Source organism: Lepisma saccharinum, chromosome 11 (assembly GCF_977018435.1).
Source record: "Lepisma saccharinum chromosome 11, izLepSacc3.1, whole genome shotgun sequence".
NCBI lineage: Eukaryota > Metazoa > Arthropoda > Insecta > Zygentoma > Lepismatidae > Lepisma > Lepisma saccharinum.
This window is the reverse complement of record NC_139239.1, coordinates 57,508,323-57,522,502: the sequence shown is the minus strand read 5'-3', so window position 1 is coordinate 57,522,502 and position 14,180 is coordinate 57,508,323. Positions and strand designations below refer to the sequence as shown.

Genomic DNA, 14,180 nt, shown 5'->3' with positions numbered 1-14,180 from the left:
GTGATTTTGTTTTTTAACCCGAGCCATGTAGGCACATTTAATGGATGTGGGGGTAGGATTCACACACTTTCGATCTCGGGCATTTTTGATGTGATGTGATAGGCACCATTCTCCGGCCGCATTTATTCCCCAGGTTGCCCCCAGGTATCCATTCATTTTAGGCTGGGTGAGCCCGGGAGCCGCTTTTCGCGGGGATAAGGCCGGAAAAATTCCGACCTTAGATCACCCACCACGGAAGTCGAACCTGAGTATCCGCGTGGCAGTCACACGTCCTACCCACTAGACCACCGCGTCTTCTCGCATTCGTCTCGAATTTTTCCCAACCTTCACCTTTTTACCTAGAAAGCTCAAGCTCCATCTGCCCCCTTGGTTCAAAGCCCTTGCATCCATGGAATGTAGTTGCAGATGGAAAAGAAGATATTTAAAATTAGGCTGCTCTCTTGCTCTCTACCGCTTTCCATCGGGGTACGCGGGCTTTATTGTTTCACACCGACCGCATCTGTCCGTAAAATCGAAGCGGCGAATTTCTAAGGGGATAATTCCACATTCGTACTTGACTTGCAGAGACGTGGGTGCGATTCTTATCTGCACGTGGATCTTTCTGTCACGTACAGGTTCTTGCTGGTATGGAAACTTGAGTTGACGTTCATTTAACTAGCGCAAAAAAAAAATTTCCATTTTTTCAAAACGAAACACAAGTTGGAAAGAAATAGCCTCATTTTTAGCGACCGGGGGGGGGGCGGGGGCGGCAAAAATACTAATTTGGCCCCTCGACGATGAGTGGGGGGAAGTCGCATCCCCTGCCCCTCCGGTTCCGACGTCCCTGGTCTACCGAGAATCAAAGATGTGCTCGAGGAGAACACTGCTCCGTTACACTTTTCCTTTCTTTATCTCTTTCTCTCTCTCTCTCTCTCTAATTCTTTCTATCTCCTTCTTCATCTCGCCAGCTCGGTGGTCCACCCTACCACAGACTTTCGGTCTCATCACGGAAGTTTCCGGGTTCGAGTTTCGACCTGGGCATGGGTATTCTTTCTTAATGTCCTAAATCATCGTTTCTCAACCTATGGGGCGCGACTCACTGCTGGGTCCCGATGAGGTATTTGGTGGGTCGCGAAGTCGGGCTCGAAATTTGATTTACTGTCTTGAAAACCGGCAGAGGAGTTAGACGGTTTTGAAATGTGAATAACACACTTAATTTTCAAAGGTAGAGTAATGTATTACTACAGAAATACAAGTTATTGTATGCCATTTTTATTTACCACGACAGTTCCTGTAAAAAAAATGATGCCTTCAATTTACTTCTATACACATTCGAAGACCTTTTTCCCTTCCTTTTAAATGACCTACGTAAGAGTCAGCAGTCCGTTTGAACAATTGAAATAAATTCAAATCAACAATCGGCGATCGGCGATCCGGTGAGAATTTGGTGGCCTGCTTAACTGTTTGTCAGGCCAGTAAGCATGGAGCCCTGGAATGTGCAACATCGAGCGTTTGTTGAGGAGGGATTCTTCAAGACTGGAGAAACTGTATTGAAAACGCAGCGTCTTTTTCGACGTCATTTTCATGTGGTACGCCAGAGGCGTGTACCAAGCCGCAACACTATTCTCAGGTGGGTGCAGAACTTCAGATTGACAGCATCAGCTATGAATAGGTCACCACCTGGCCGTGTTCGAACCGTAAGGTTACCAGAAAACATAGGACGAGTAAGGGAAGCTATCGTTAAGAGTCCAAGAAGGTCTGCCAGCCAGCATTCTGTATCGTTGGGGATTTCAGATCGCTCTGTACGACGAATGTTACATCTGGATCTAAAATTTCACCCTTACAAGATTATGCTTGTGCAGGAGCTGCATGATGATGACTTTGTCAATCGTAAAATATTTGCTGAACGGATGCTCCAAATGTCCGAGGAAACGATTATTCTGGCCTCCTCGGTCACCAGACCTTACAATCTGTGATTTTTTTCTGTGGGTATTCCTCAAATCCAAAGTGTGTGTGAATAAACCTCGCACGTTAGACGACCTGAAGCTTGCAATTAGAGATAAAATTGCAAACATTGATGGTGAAATATTGCAACGTGCTGTCCGCAACTTCTGGGAGAGGCTTCGAATGTGTGTACACGTAAATGGAAATCACTTGAAGAACATCATTTTTAAGTCATAAAGAATTGCCATGGCAATTGGCATACAATAACTTAAAATGGCATACAATAACCTGTATTTCTGTAGTAATACATTTCTGTACCTTTGAAAATTAGGTGTGTTATGCACATTTCAAAATCGTCTAACTCCTCTGCCGGACCCTGTATTTACATTACTACGATATATTGTCTGAACAATTTAAATTCAACCCGTGTTGTACGTATCCTAGTCTAAACTCTACATTTCTGTTATTTGCGCTCTACCATTCCTTTCTACCTGCATCTCTCAATTTCAGCACGTGTGTTTAATTAGATGTTAGACTAGAGCAAATTAGTCTTTTATTTACATATTTACTTTTCTAGAATGAAGTATGTGTAATTTGTTTAAACAAGCGTAAAAGAGGGCTTCTTAAAGTACTCAATTTTAGATCAAATAAGATTATAAACTGGGTGCACACACCTGCAAGCAATTTCGCCGGTGCCCATGCTTATGGGTCCCATGAAGTGTAATATCCTTCAACGTGGGTTCCGGACTGAATGAGGTTGAGGACCATTGTCCTAAATCAATTTCATGTGATCATCACTCATCTTCATCACCAAGATTAGCCAAAATTGGCAGAAAAGAGACGTAATATAACAAAAATACAAATACATACAACCCTTCTTCATATCTTCCTTTATCTCTCTTTTTCTTTTTCCTCTGTTTCTCTTTATTTCTCTATTTATCTATTTCCTTCTGTTCATCCCTGTGTGTTCTCTCTCTGTTCCTTGTAGACATTTCTACTGTCTCTTTCTTTCACTTTCTCTACCCTTTTTTGTGTATGAGAGGCATCTTCTAGGTCTTCAATCAATGACTGATCGTGTGGTAGAATTGTGTTTCCTTTCAATGTATCTCATGTAAACTGTTTGTATGCGCAAAAATTGTTTCACGATAGACTAGAATTAATTCGCTAGAGACGTACAAAACATGTCACCGTATGTTATGAGTGCCAAATATGCAGAAAAGAATCACAAAACATGTAAGTATATTAAAATGTGTAATTATATTTTTCGTAGTCTTGGTTCATTCCCTTAGATCCTGTGCTATTTTTTTAGGTTAGAGTGGGTTTCTTTGAATTTGTGTTTGATCTTCTTCTGATCAGCAGTCACTATTTCGACACCTCAGTAAGGATTATTTGAGGATCATGGCAGAAGCGAACACCAAAGTGTTTACTTAACCTAGATGGGCCACCCCGATGGCATAGTGGTAACGAAGTCGCCTTGTAATCAAGAGGTCCCGGGTTAGATACCCAGTGGAAGCACAAGTGGCTCGGATCCTACTCTAAACTGTAGGTCCAGTCCAGATTAGCCTTCCTGTGCATAGAATAGACTTAAAACCGAAACTTAAAACGCAAACCTATCCTTGATTTTTACCGACTGGTTTTCACGTATTTATACAAGAGTACGTGATAGTAAGGTGACGGACCTGTCAAAAGTACATAACAATTATTGAATTTTTAGAGAAAATATAATTTGAGCATTTGTCCTACAAGTATAAATATCTGTATTACTCAATAAGAACGAGAGAAATGGAGCAAATGCAGCATTTTATATGAAAACATTTCCATGTGTATATATTATTCCTAACGTTGCCATTAGACAAAAATTATGATTTTTGCTTGGCTACAAAGGTAAAAATATATAGCGCATCACGCCGCAGACGTGAATCGAACCTAGGACCCGGGCATCATAAATAAATAAGGGTCCCGCTGAAGCATTGAAAAAGTGCTTCTTAAAAGCTCATCGCGACAGCGTCCTTCAGCGGAGTTGGAAAAACTCCGCCGATATTGCATTAGAAAATGAAATCAGGAATCAGCGTTCTTCCTCAGAATTGCCGTTGCCAGAGGACGCAATCGAAGCAACCGTCGTAAAGGCCGATAGTTCGAATTTCACTTAAATAGGTCGCGTGAGAAAATCCTAGTTTTAGTTGTCTACCGTTTTCCGTCAGATGAAGTAGTTACAAAAGAACTCCGTTTCTAGTTGTTTTCGTTTACGTTGAATCCGGTTATCGCGAGAGAGCTCCACAGGCATCGTAAGTTTAGAAAAAGGAGCGAACGAACGATCGGGAGGTTAAAGTTATCGTTTAGAATATCGGTCTACGAAAGTACAGAGTTTGGAGCCCGGAGTTGCTCCCTCGTCCGTTTTCTTACAGAGTAGGGCCACGTCACAACGAGGACCAGCGGAGAAGAGATCGCCTTAGAACTTCAGGTAACGAACATTCCTTATGTCTTTCCTCCCCCTGCCTGTTCAGTCAAAGGTGGTGTTTTTTTAAATATATGTCCGTGTATTCTTATTTACGGGGCTAGTCCCCTTGCAGTTTGAGTGTCGACGTTGCTCTTCAGAGCTACCCCCCTTCCTTTTACAACGTTCCTCTCGCTTAGCAAGCGAGTGGCTAAAGGCTGTCATAGCCCATCAACGATCCTCAAATATTTAGACTTTATACGTGGTGGAGATGCGGGATAGCTCTGAAGAGCAACGTCGGCACTCAAACTGCAAGGGGACTAGCCCCGTAAATAAGAATACACGGACATATATTTAAATAACACTACCTTTGACTGAACAGGCGGGGGGGGGGGGGGAGACATAAGGAATGTTCGTTACCTGAAGTTCTACGGCGATCTCTTCTCCGCTCGTCCTCTTTGTGACGTGGCCCTACTCTGTAAGAAAACGGACGAGGGAGCAACTCCGTGCTCCAAACTCTGTAATTTATACGATAGTCATTTCAAAATCATGGCACTAGTTATGACGAGTGCACATAACCTTAATGCTAACTCACTCACAGATTGACTTCATAAAGCAATGAATCAACGATGACACGCGTCACTAGCAATTATGCACCTTGTACCCTTGATTCTTAGCTTGGGCTTATCTGCAGTTGCATCACAAAGCCACGCGCATTTTTCTTCTCCGAAAGACGCCATTCTTACCCGGCAGGGTTGCTTAGATAAAATGGATCAAGGTTGAGCGAGTGTTGTAATTGTCTGGGGCGAGCTGTTTTAACAAGAAGGTGCGGGAAAACGAGGACGATCGATATGAGGAAAGAGGCAACGCCACACTATGAAAATTATCGATCGAGGTAAAAGAGAGAGGGAGAGTATGTGTGTGTGTGTGTCTATGCTGAAAGGGCTTGAAAAGACCTGCCTATCACACGTGTACCAGCTGCGCCGTTTGAGATCAAAACGGCCCGTTTCGCAAGGTACGAACACTCCCGTTTGAAATTTATTGAAACGTGTCACTACTATCTCCGAAAATAAAAATAAAAATTTGTAACAATTTTCGATAACGGCACTCATTTCATTTGAGCTGTTGCAGGTCTAAGATTATTACAACGGTTTCCGAATGTTGGCAAGCTTCGTTTAGGTCCACTCTATGCTCAAATAGTTTAATCGGGATTGGACGTACAGTTTAGACTCATATTACTGAGCAAAGTCCTCCACGGGGTCCGGCCTCCGTGACGGGGCAGGTTAGCACGGCGCGCTACGACGCTAGGAATCCCGGGTTCGAATCCAGGCATGGGTGTTCTTTCTCAGTGTCAAATTAAACAAATCAATCAATCAATCAATCAAACCTCCACAGGGGATGGAACCCGGTGCCCCCTTTACTTCATGTAACAATCGGATCTGCCTGCCAGTTTGTAATCTCGTAACTTTCTAAGTTGATTTAGTACGCCGACTTCACTGAATATTGCCCACATTTCGATTCAAGTTACAAAAAAGCAGGAATGTTGTTATTTTTATACTTAATATCATAAATAAAGTCCAGGTAGTTAGTATTCGAACAGGATAACCAGTGTAAAAATGCATTACTCGAAGAAAATGAGTGTAAAATGCAGGAACCAGGTTGTTTTTTTATGTTCTATTTTTTAATCCAAAGAGCAAATGGTTCCGCAGTTCTCACAATTCCCAAAATTAGATGTTTATGTGATAGGTCACACAACAGGAACACTGTGACGACCCCAACCCTAATGTTTAGAGGTTTCACTCCAATTATATATAAAATATGCATGCGTGCAATTCAGTACACTAACTGGATGAAATGCACTTGGTGGGTATCCACTGATTTGGTTGATCTAGTAGAAGTCTCCAGGATATAATAATATTAAGAATATCGTAGTAGTAGCAATGGGCTCCCGCGTACCAAAATGGTTAACACTCTCGCCTTTGGTATTAGCGGTCCCTGGTTCGATTCCCGGTGTAAGCTCTCGAAATGTCTATGTTTAACCAACCAATTGGGGAGTTACTTGAAAAGCAGTAGCGGGATCTGGTCTCGAAAATGAGAAAACAGCGGTGATGGGACTCGATGCACTGATCACGCGCCATCCAATGAAAAAGCCTCTTAGCAGACCCTGGCCTCCATGAAGTTTCGTTTACTATACATTTGGAATAAAATTAATTTTGTATAATACTTGTAATAATCATTCTCATAATATTAATTATTATTACTATTTAGAACGGTGACGCTCTATAGGAGCAGTGTTTGCCATCATAGCAGGATAAGTACAATGTTTTCCATTATTTACAGGAACGATACTAAATCCAAATTGATTAAAAATACAATTCATTTCAATATTTATTTGAGTTAACTTAACATTCTTCCTACATTTCCTAGGACTACATATTCGCATGAAATCTTCATCAGCCTTCCTTCCAATGATGCTCGCTAAGAGATAAATCCGGAGCAGATACCCTCTTACCTCCAGATGCACTACAGCATCCACCGGAGGCCTCCGGAGTTGCCGGTCCAGTCCTGACTTCCTCGGGAGTCTCGTTGAGAAATTCCATCCCACCCAAGCGCCATAATTCGGGTCACCGAGTGGCTGCTACTCCGTATTTAGGCTGTTTGCAAAATTAATCACGATGCTCTTAATTGACTTCCGCCATAAACAAACAACTAGCGCTGAGTTAGTTTCTTAACAGATAATTGCGGTTCCATTTTCGCGCGGCTTTTTTTCCTCAGGCGCTGCAGGCAGCTTCTTGCTGTGCGAGGATGAATGAAGCGTCAGTATCCTTTAGTCGGGCAGTCTTGGGAAATTCTAATATTCTATGGAACTACTAATGAGAGGCGTAGCCACTGGAGGGACCTTTCTACCAACTTAAATAATGTACAGCCATCGGCAATGAAAATGGGACCCCCAGATCCAGAAATAGTTGTTTCCCTGCGCCTAACTCTCGCAGAACTTCCTATTGGCTCATTGCTGTAGTATTAGGCAACACACACAACGAATTTTAGATAAGCCAGTATTGCAAGGTCTTGGTGACAAATTTTTATTGACGGTGGCTGTACATGGGAAACATTCAGAATTGCATATAGTACACCAAGATTCACAGAGAGAGAAGAGAGAGAGAGAGAGAGATGAAGAAATATAAAAGATAAGAAACGAGAAATGATAATAGTAGGGAAACGAAGAAGGAACGAAAAGATGAAATGGGAAGATAAACAGGAGGAGAACGAATGTTTTAGTCTACTTTATGCACACAGAGGCTAATTGTGACTGGACCTACAGTATAAAGTGGGTTCCAAACCACTATGTGCCTCCATCGGGTATTGAACCCGGGACGAAGACATAGTAAATTATGTGGATTTGTCCGTCAGAGGTGGCGCCGCCTTAGGATTTCATTCGGGTGTATTCTGCTTAGACCTGTCTCTTTTCTTCTCGCTTCTTTCCCTTATCTTTCTTTGGATAGGTGGTAGTAGTAGCAGTGAGGGCTCTGCACATGACCTAAAGCTACAGAGATGAAATTTGGTGGATTTTAAGAACGAAAAAATGTAGTTTTATGCGGCATAAATTACCTGGATTGTTGCATCAGCTTATCAACGGGAGTCATGAAATCATAATTAACATTATAGTGGTGCATCAATATCGCGGATGCTATTTTACGGTGTAAAACATGTTCTTGCACGAAAGAAGAACCAAAAGTTGTTACCCTGCCCCCGAGTCAGGGCAACAGTGTTTTTTTCTCTTATTGAAATATTTATTAATATGTTAATTAATTGGGTAATCAAGTGTATAAACATATATATGTGTGATTAGTGTAAATCAATTTATTATGCATTTTTAGGTTCGTATTATTCCATGTATAAATATCATGTAGCTCTCTGTTCTTGCTTCGTGTTTCGAACGTTCAAAAGAAAGGCGGGCAGTTTAGCTCTTAAAGATTAAAAATTTTGAAAGAAGGGCGGTTGGCAGCAGACGCCGACCAAACGTATATAAACTCCCAGATGAGAGTGGGGGAGGTCGGCTGAGAGACTTGGAAGGGAGAGACTGTTTTTGCTTCGGTCAGCTAGGACCGGAGGACAGATCTCCCAAAACGGATGCTGTAAGAAATTGGATTGCCGGGCAAGCTAGTGCCTTGGTGTCCAGTTTACAGGTAAAAAGGTAGTTGTACTGGATGTTATTTTGAAGTAATTACGGTGCGCCGGGCAGCCTAGTGCCTTGTCACCGTAGAGGTTGAGAAATGTACACGTCGGGCGACCTAGCGCCTGTTAAGACGTTTCTTGGGAGTAACGCGAGTCTACCTTGTGACAAGCGTACTTCAGATGTAATTCATGAAATGTAAAGCATCCAGGTACAAACAATAGAGATTCCGACATCAAAAATTAGAGTTTTGGCCCGATAATAATTAGAGAAATGAACGTTCGGATACGACTTGTATATACTTCAAATTTTCCGTTAATTAAACTATACAAAATATCCAAAATTTCAGTTTTTAATTTCACAAATGCTGGTCAAGGTAATTTATCCCCCTGATCATAAAGGTTTCGCAAAGGTTATCCGTTGTCTCTTGTAGTTAATTATATAATTATGTTGACTTGTAGCAACCCACGTGCATTGTCGTACAAAGAAAGATACCCCTAGACAAATCTGAGCCGAGTACGAAGTGCACCGAACCTCGAGTGCGGAGGTAAAGTGTGGGGGCCAGGCTAGTAACAAAGTATTATTGCCTCATAAAAATGATGAGTCTTCATAGAATCTCAGTAGTGTTCTGTAATAATCGAATAATAAATAATTCATATTTAAAGTTTCACCATATATTTTACTCTGGAAAACTCGCTAACTAAAGTTGACAGTCATTTGTTTTCTTCTCTCGCTTCCCCTTCGCTTATGCCCGAATGCTCAGTCTTGCCATAAATAAAAGCCTTGCTTCAAAAAAATCAACAACATTAAATATTACGTCTCTGTTTTTGCTGTATACGGTATTCTCCATTATGATACAAATATCAGGTCATTCCATAAGTAATGTCGATTTTAGAGCACCACTGCAATGACGCCATTTGACGAGTGAATTGTGAGGTACATGGCACGTGCCATAGCTGTGTGATATAGGGCACGTCGTTGCGCATAAGTGCGTAGAGGAAGAATGGTCTACTCCACGTTTTGGAAAAGTGTCGTGTGTTTGATCATGCCAGTGTCGGAGGAACACATACGGCATGTCATGCTGTATGAATTTCACCAGGAACATTCAGCCAGCGCAGCGGCACAAAACATCAATGCCGTATATGGGCAGGGTGCTATGGATGTGCGGATGTGCCAGAGGTGGATCCAGAGGTTTCGTTCTGGAGACACCAGCCTCACCGACAAGCCACGAGAAGGGAGACCTGTTGAGCTTGACAACGATGCCCTGCGAGCAGTGGTGGAGGCAAATCCAATGCACACTGTTGAAGAACTGGCCAGCAAACTTTATGTCACCCATTCGACCGTTCATCGTCATCTGCAGGACCTCGGGTACGTGTCGAAACTCAGGAAATTGGTACCCCTTGCGTTAACGCCTCAGCAGAAGCAGAATCAAGTGGACATCTGCAGTTCGCTGCTCACCCGTCACAGACGTGAGCCATTTCTGAACAGAATGGTGACAGGGGATGAAAAGTGAATCCTCTACCATAACATTACACACAAACGGCAGTGGGTACCTAAAGATGGGGCCGCGGGAACTGTGCCAAAACAGGACCTCCAACCTCACAAGTGATGTTGAGTGTTTGGTAGGATATCCGTGAGATAATCCATTTTGAGCTCTTGCCACATAACCAGAGTATCAATGCAGATGTCTACTGTCAGCAGCTGGAACGCCTACGGACTGCATTGTTGGAAAAACGTCCTTCTCTGGTTCATCGCAAGGGTGTGCTCAACCACGATGATAACGCGCGCCCACACACGGCAAGAAGGAACTGTGCAAAGGTGGAGGAATGTGGCTGGGAGAAACTTCGCCACCCAGCGTTTTCAACAGATCTTGCACAAACAGACTACTGTCTTTTTCGCAGCCTGCACAACCACCTGTCCGGGAAAACACTGCAAGATGAAGATGACGTGCGACGAACAGTGACCCAGTTCTTTGAATCCAAAACTGGTGACTTCTTTCAGCGGGGGTTTCAACAACTGGTTGGCATGTGGCAGAGTGTTGTGGAGTCCGATGGAGACTATTGTCCTGACTAACAGTAGTGTTCCAGGCAAGTTATAGTTCTTTCTCTCATGGTGCAAAAATACGACATTACTTATGGGATGACCTGATACTTGGCACTGAATAAAGGTAATGATGAACGCCTCACATTTCGGCAACGCAGGGGAACGATTACATGATTAACAGCTAACCGCATCACCCACGCTCGATTAGGGATTGAGAACTCGACGACAGGGCCAGAGTATTTTTCCTCTTTTGGTAGAGCGGTACCTGTAGTTATGTTAGTAAGCATCAAGTCCTATCTTGAAAATTTTAATTATTATTACTGCACAAAGATTTGACACGCACCTACACTGGTTCTCTAGGGCCTGTGAATGGTCACAGCTAGGTTACCCGAATCGGACATCTCAACCAGGCTAACAGGGTAAACAGATGACCAGGTCTTGACTGGTCACTGGTGTCAGATTTATACCTTCCTTTGTGAAATGAAAAGTTTATGGAAATGTTTTCCAGTATATGTCTTATTTATTGTCCTTTATGCACAATTACATCAAAACTTATCCACTGGCAATCCAGAATCGAGTTGACAGATGCAGATCTGCGTACAAATCTGTAACGGGCAACCCTTCAAGATTAACCACGGTTTGATAGTATCGCAAAAACCTGGCTCGAAAGCAGTAAGTAGGTTGATGAGAAACTAGCTAAGCATAAGCCGATTCGCCCATTTAGAGTACTGGTAGTTCTCTCTACGAGGTTAACCTGTGATACCAGCCTAACGGCAACCGGGTAAGAAAGCCGAAAAATACAGAAATATGGTCCCTTTTTATACCGAACGGTTGTTGCCAAAATACCAAGGAAACTTGGTTGATATTTACACGTATCCATGGATCTGCATAATTACATCATGTAATTTAGGCTTTTACAATATTTACATAAAATTATCAAAGTTGTAAATTACGTACCTTCTTAAAATATTTTTACAATGCCTAAAAAGATCTCAAAATAATAAATTTTGGTATAATGTATGGTACAATCAACAGCAAATGAATTAGGAGAAAAAAGATTTTCTCGACGAAAAATGAGTTGGCAATGCTGCGAACACCGAGGCATTTGTGATAAGACGCTTGAGGAGCCTCAAGCAAAGTTTTCTCAACGCACAACTTCAGTACCGAAGGTCATTTCGATCGGGAACTTTCGGGAGCATGTTGTCTGTCTACCTCTACACAGTTCTCCCCAAATGCCTGTTTGAAAATGATCTGGTGTTCACTTTTTTTTTGCCAACGTAGTTCTGACATTGCAGTAATGTTACAATATTTTTTTTTATTTTGCTTTGTTTTTACCATGACACATTTATAATTTGTCGCAACTATGAGGATGGTTGATAATTACATTAAATTGATAAGGAAACACTGCAGAGATAGAACTCCATGCCGAGACCAGGCCTCGAACTCGGAAGCAAGAGCGGGGAAGTTTAGTCACATCGTTCCAACTCTCGGCCACGAGTTAGCTTATAATTATTTGTAATTGCTAAGGAGTATTTCATCGTATATTCATACCTAATATCTGTTTCTGGACACTTAACTTATGAGTGGTATTAGATCCAAAATGTGTTCGTCGGGGAGAATCCGCTTTTTGTTTGACGGGGCGTTTTGGGAGGCACATTTCGTTTATTAGACGTTTATTAGAGTAAAAATTGACATGTGTGAAAGTTTAACAAATGTGTGAATGACGGGGGATACTACCGAATAGGTGTATTCCTTTTTTAAAAAAATACCGGCCTGGGCATTGTTTTTTGTGTGCTTTTATCATATCATGACTCATCCTCATCGTCCTGATTCTTTCAACAAGAGGTGTTCACCCTCGTGAGGGCAGACCTCACCCTCCGGAAGACTTGTGAGGGTGAGGGCGGTGGAGGGTGAGGGCTACTGCGATCTCGGAGGGTGAGGGAGTTTGATTCCAAATGAACACCTCTGCTTTCAACACGTCTAGTATCCGCATATGCTACTGAATTTCTACTTACGAAATTTCATCGCCGATTCTTGTCATACGAAGTGAAATGTGTATTTGTTTCGGAAAACTTACAGGTGTAAATTATCTTCCCAGTAGAGTAATCAGAAAGCTAGGCACGATAATTGTCATTATTATTGTTTATACTGTATAACCAATAGCATAGTTACGTAAGTTTCAATGAATGATGTAACCCCTTATCACCTTACCAATAATCATAACCAATATAAACACTCGAATCTAAGTCAATCGAATATACAGCTTGGCGAGGGGGGGGGGGCGGAAATGACAATTTTTCCAACCCATGAATAAGCCTATAGCGTCCCTGGGCTAGTGTGCTGCATAATTTCTATATTTAATTTGAGAAATCATTTTAAAAGATCTATATTTTTGTTCCTCAGGTCCCAGGAGCTTAACAAAACTATCCTTAACTAGTAGCCTAAATGTTAACAACCCTGAAACTTTTGGGGCCAAGTGTCCCTCTTTCAGATGCCAGAATTTGAACCCTAAAATAATAATTCTGAATTTACGAATAGTAGCGTGTTGAATGGCAGTAGGTAATTGGAGGTGCTGTGCGTATTAATGCTTTACGAATTCATTTTCGTTCTGAAGAAAGTTGCCATTCCGATACAGACAGAATATTTCGAAAAGTCTTTAATCATTCTGAGTCTGAGTTTTATGCACAAATAGGCAAACCGGGACGAGATCTACAGTTTAAACTAGAATCCGAATCACTATGTGCCTCCACCGGGCATCGTACCGAGAACTCCTTGATTACAATGCGGCGACGATTTCCTTGCGCCATCGTGGAGGCTCTCGTAATCAGTTGCATGTGCATAAATTAGTATAAATTAATTTAAAGTATATTTCTCATACTACATAGAATTCATTATCACCACAGTCGGGGAAAATAGTTTTAGAGAAAATTGAAAATAGAGGAATATCTATCGCTCTTCTCGTTTTACTATTTCTTATAAAATCAGAAGCATTTCACATCACTGTCACAATCTAGAGCAGCTATTGAATGCAGAAACAGCAATACTTCAAACTTTGAAATCGACACCGAGGGTGATATTTTTGTTATTTCACGTCACTGTTCTACCAGTCTCGGATAATCGCAATGATGAAGGTTGAAGATGTGATAGATGGAAGTGGGATGCAGACAATGACACATCCTCACCTTACTTCGAAGCGCGTGCGCTAACCAATTAGCCACGGGGTTGGCTTTTTTGTGTTTATCAGTTCACCAAATTCATTTATTCGTCATTCAAGATCCAGAGGTAGAAAAGCAACGTAAAATAACGAAAACAGAAAAAATACCATTCACTTATCATCAACCAACAATTTCATGCTGACCAAATCCACACACGAACCTCTTTTGGCATTCGTTTTGCAGAATGGCCTTGGGGATTAAACATCGCCCATTTACTGGTTCAGCTCGAGACAATCCAGGTGACCATGTTATCGAAGCTTATCTTCAATCCTTCACACAACTTCGCTATTTGCTTCTTACAGGTTTGACATCTTAACAGAACTTCTATCGAACATCGCTCATGGAGTATATTTTACCTATCAGCTCTTAATCAACCTTCTAATTTTCACAT

At 41.9% G+C, this 14,180-nt stretch overlaps 1 protein-coding gene and 1 pseudogene across 1 annotated transcript in view; both read left to right on the top strand.

The window, feature by feature from the left end:
* Window positions 1-14,180, top strand: part of LOC145994823 (cGMP-dependent protein kinase, isozyme 1-like) — a 331,858-nt gene that overhangs the window by 60,664 nt on the left and 257,014 nt on the right. The window lies entirely within an intron of this gene.
* Window positions 9,577-10,044, top strand: LOC145995043 (histone-lysine N-methyltransferase SETMAR pseudogene; annotated as a pseudogene).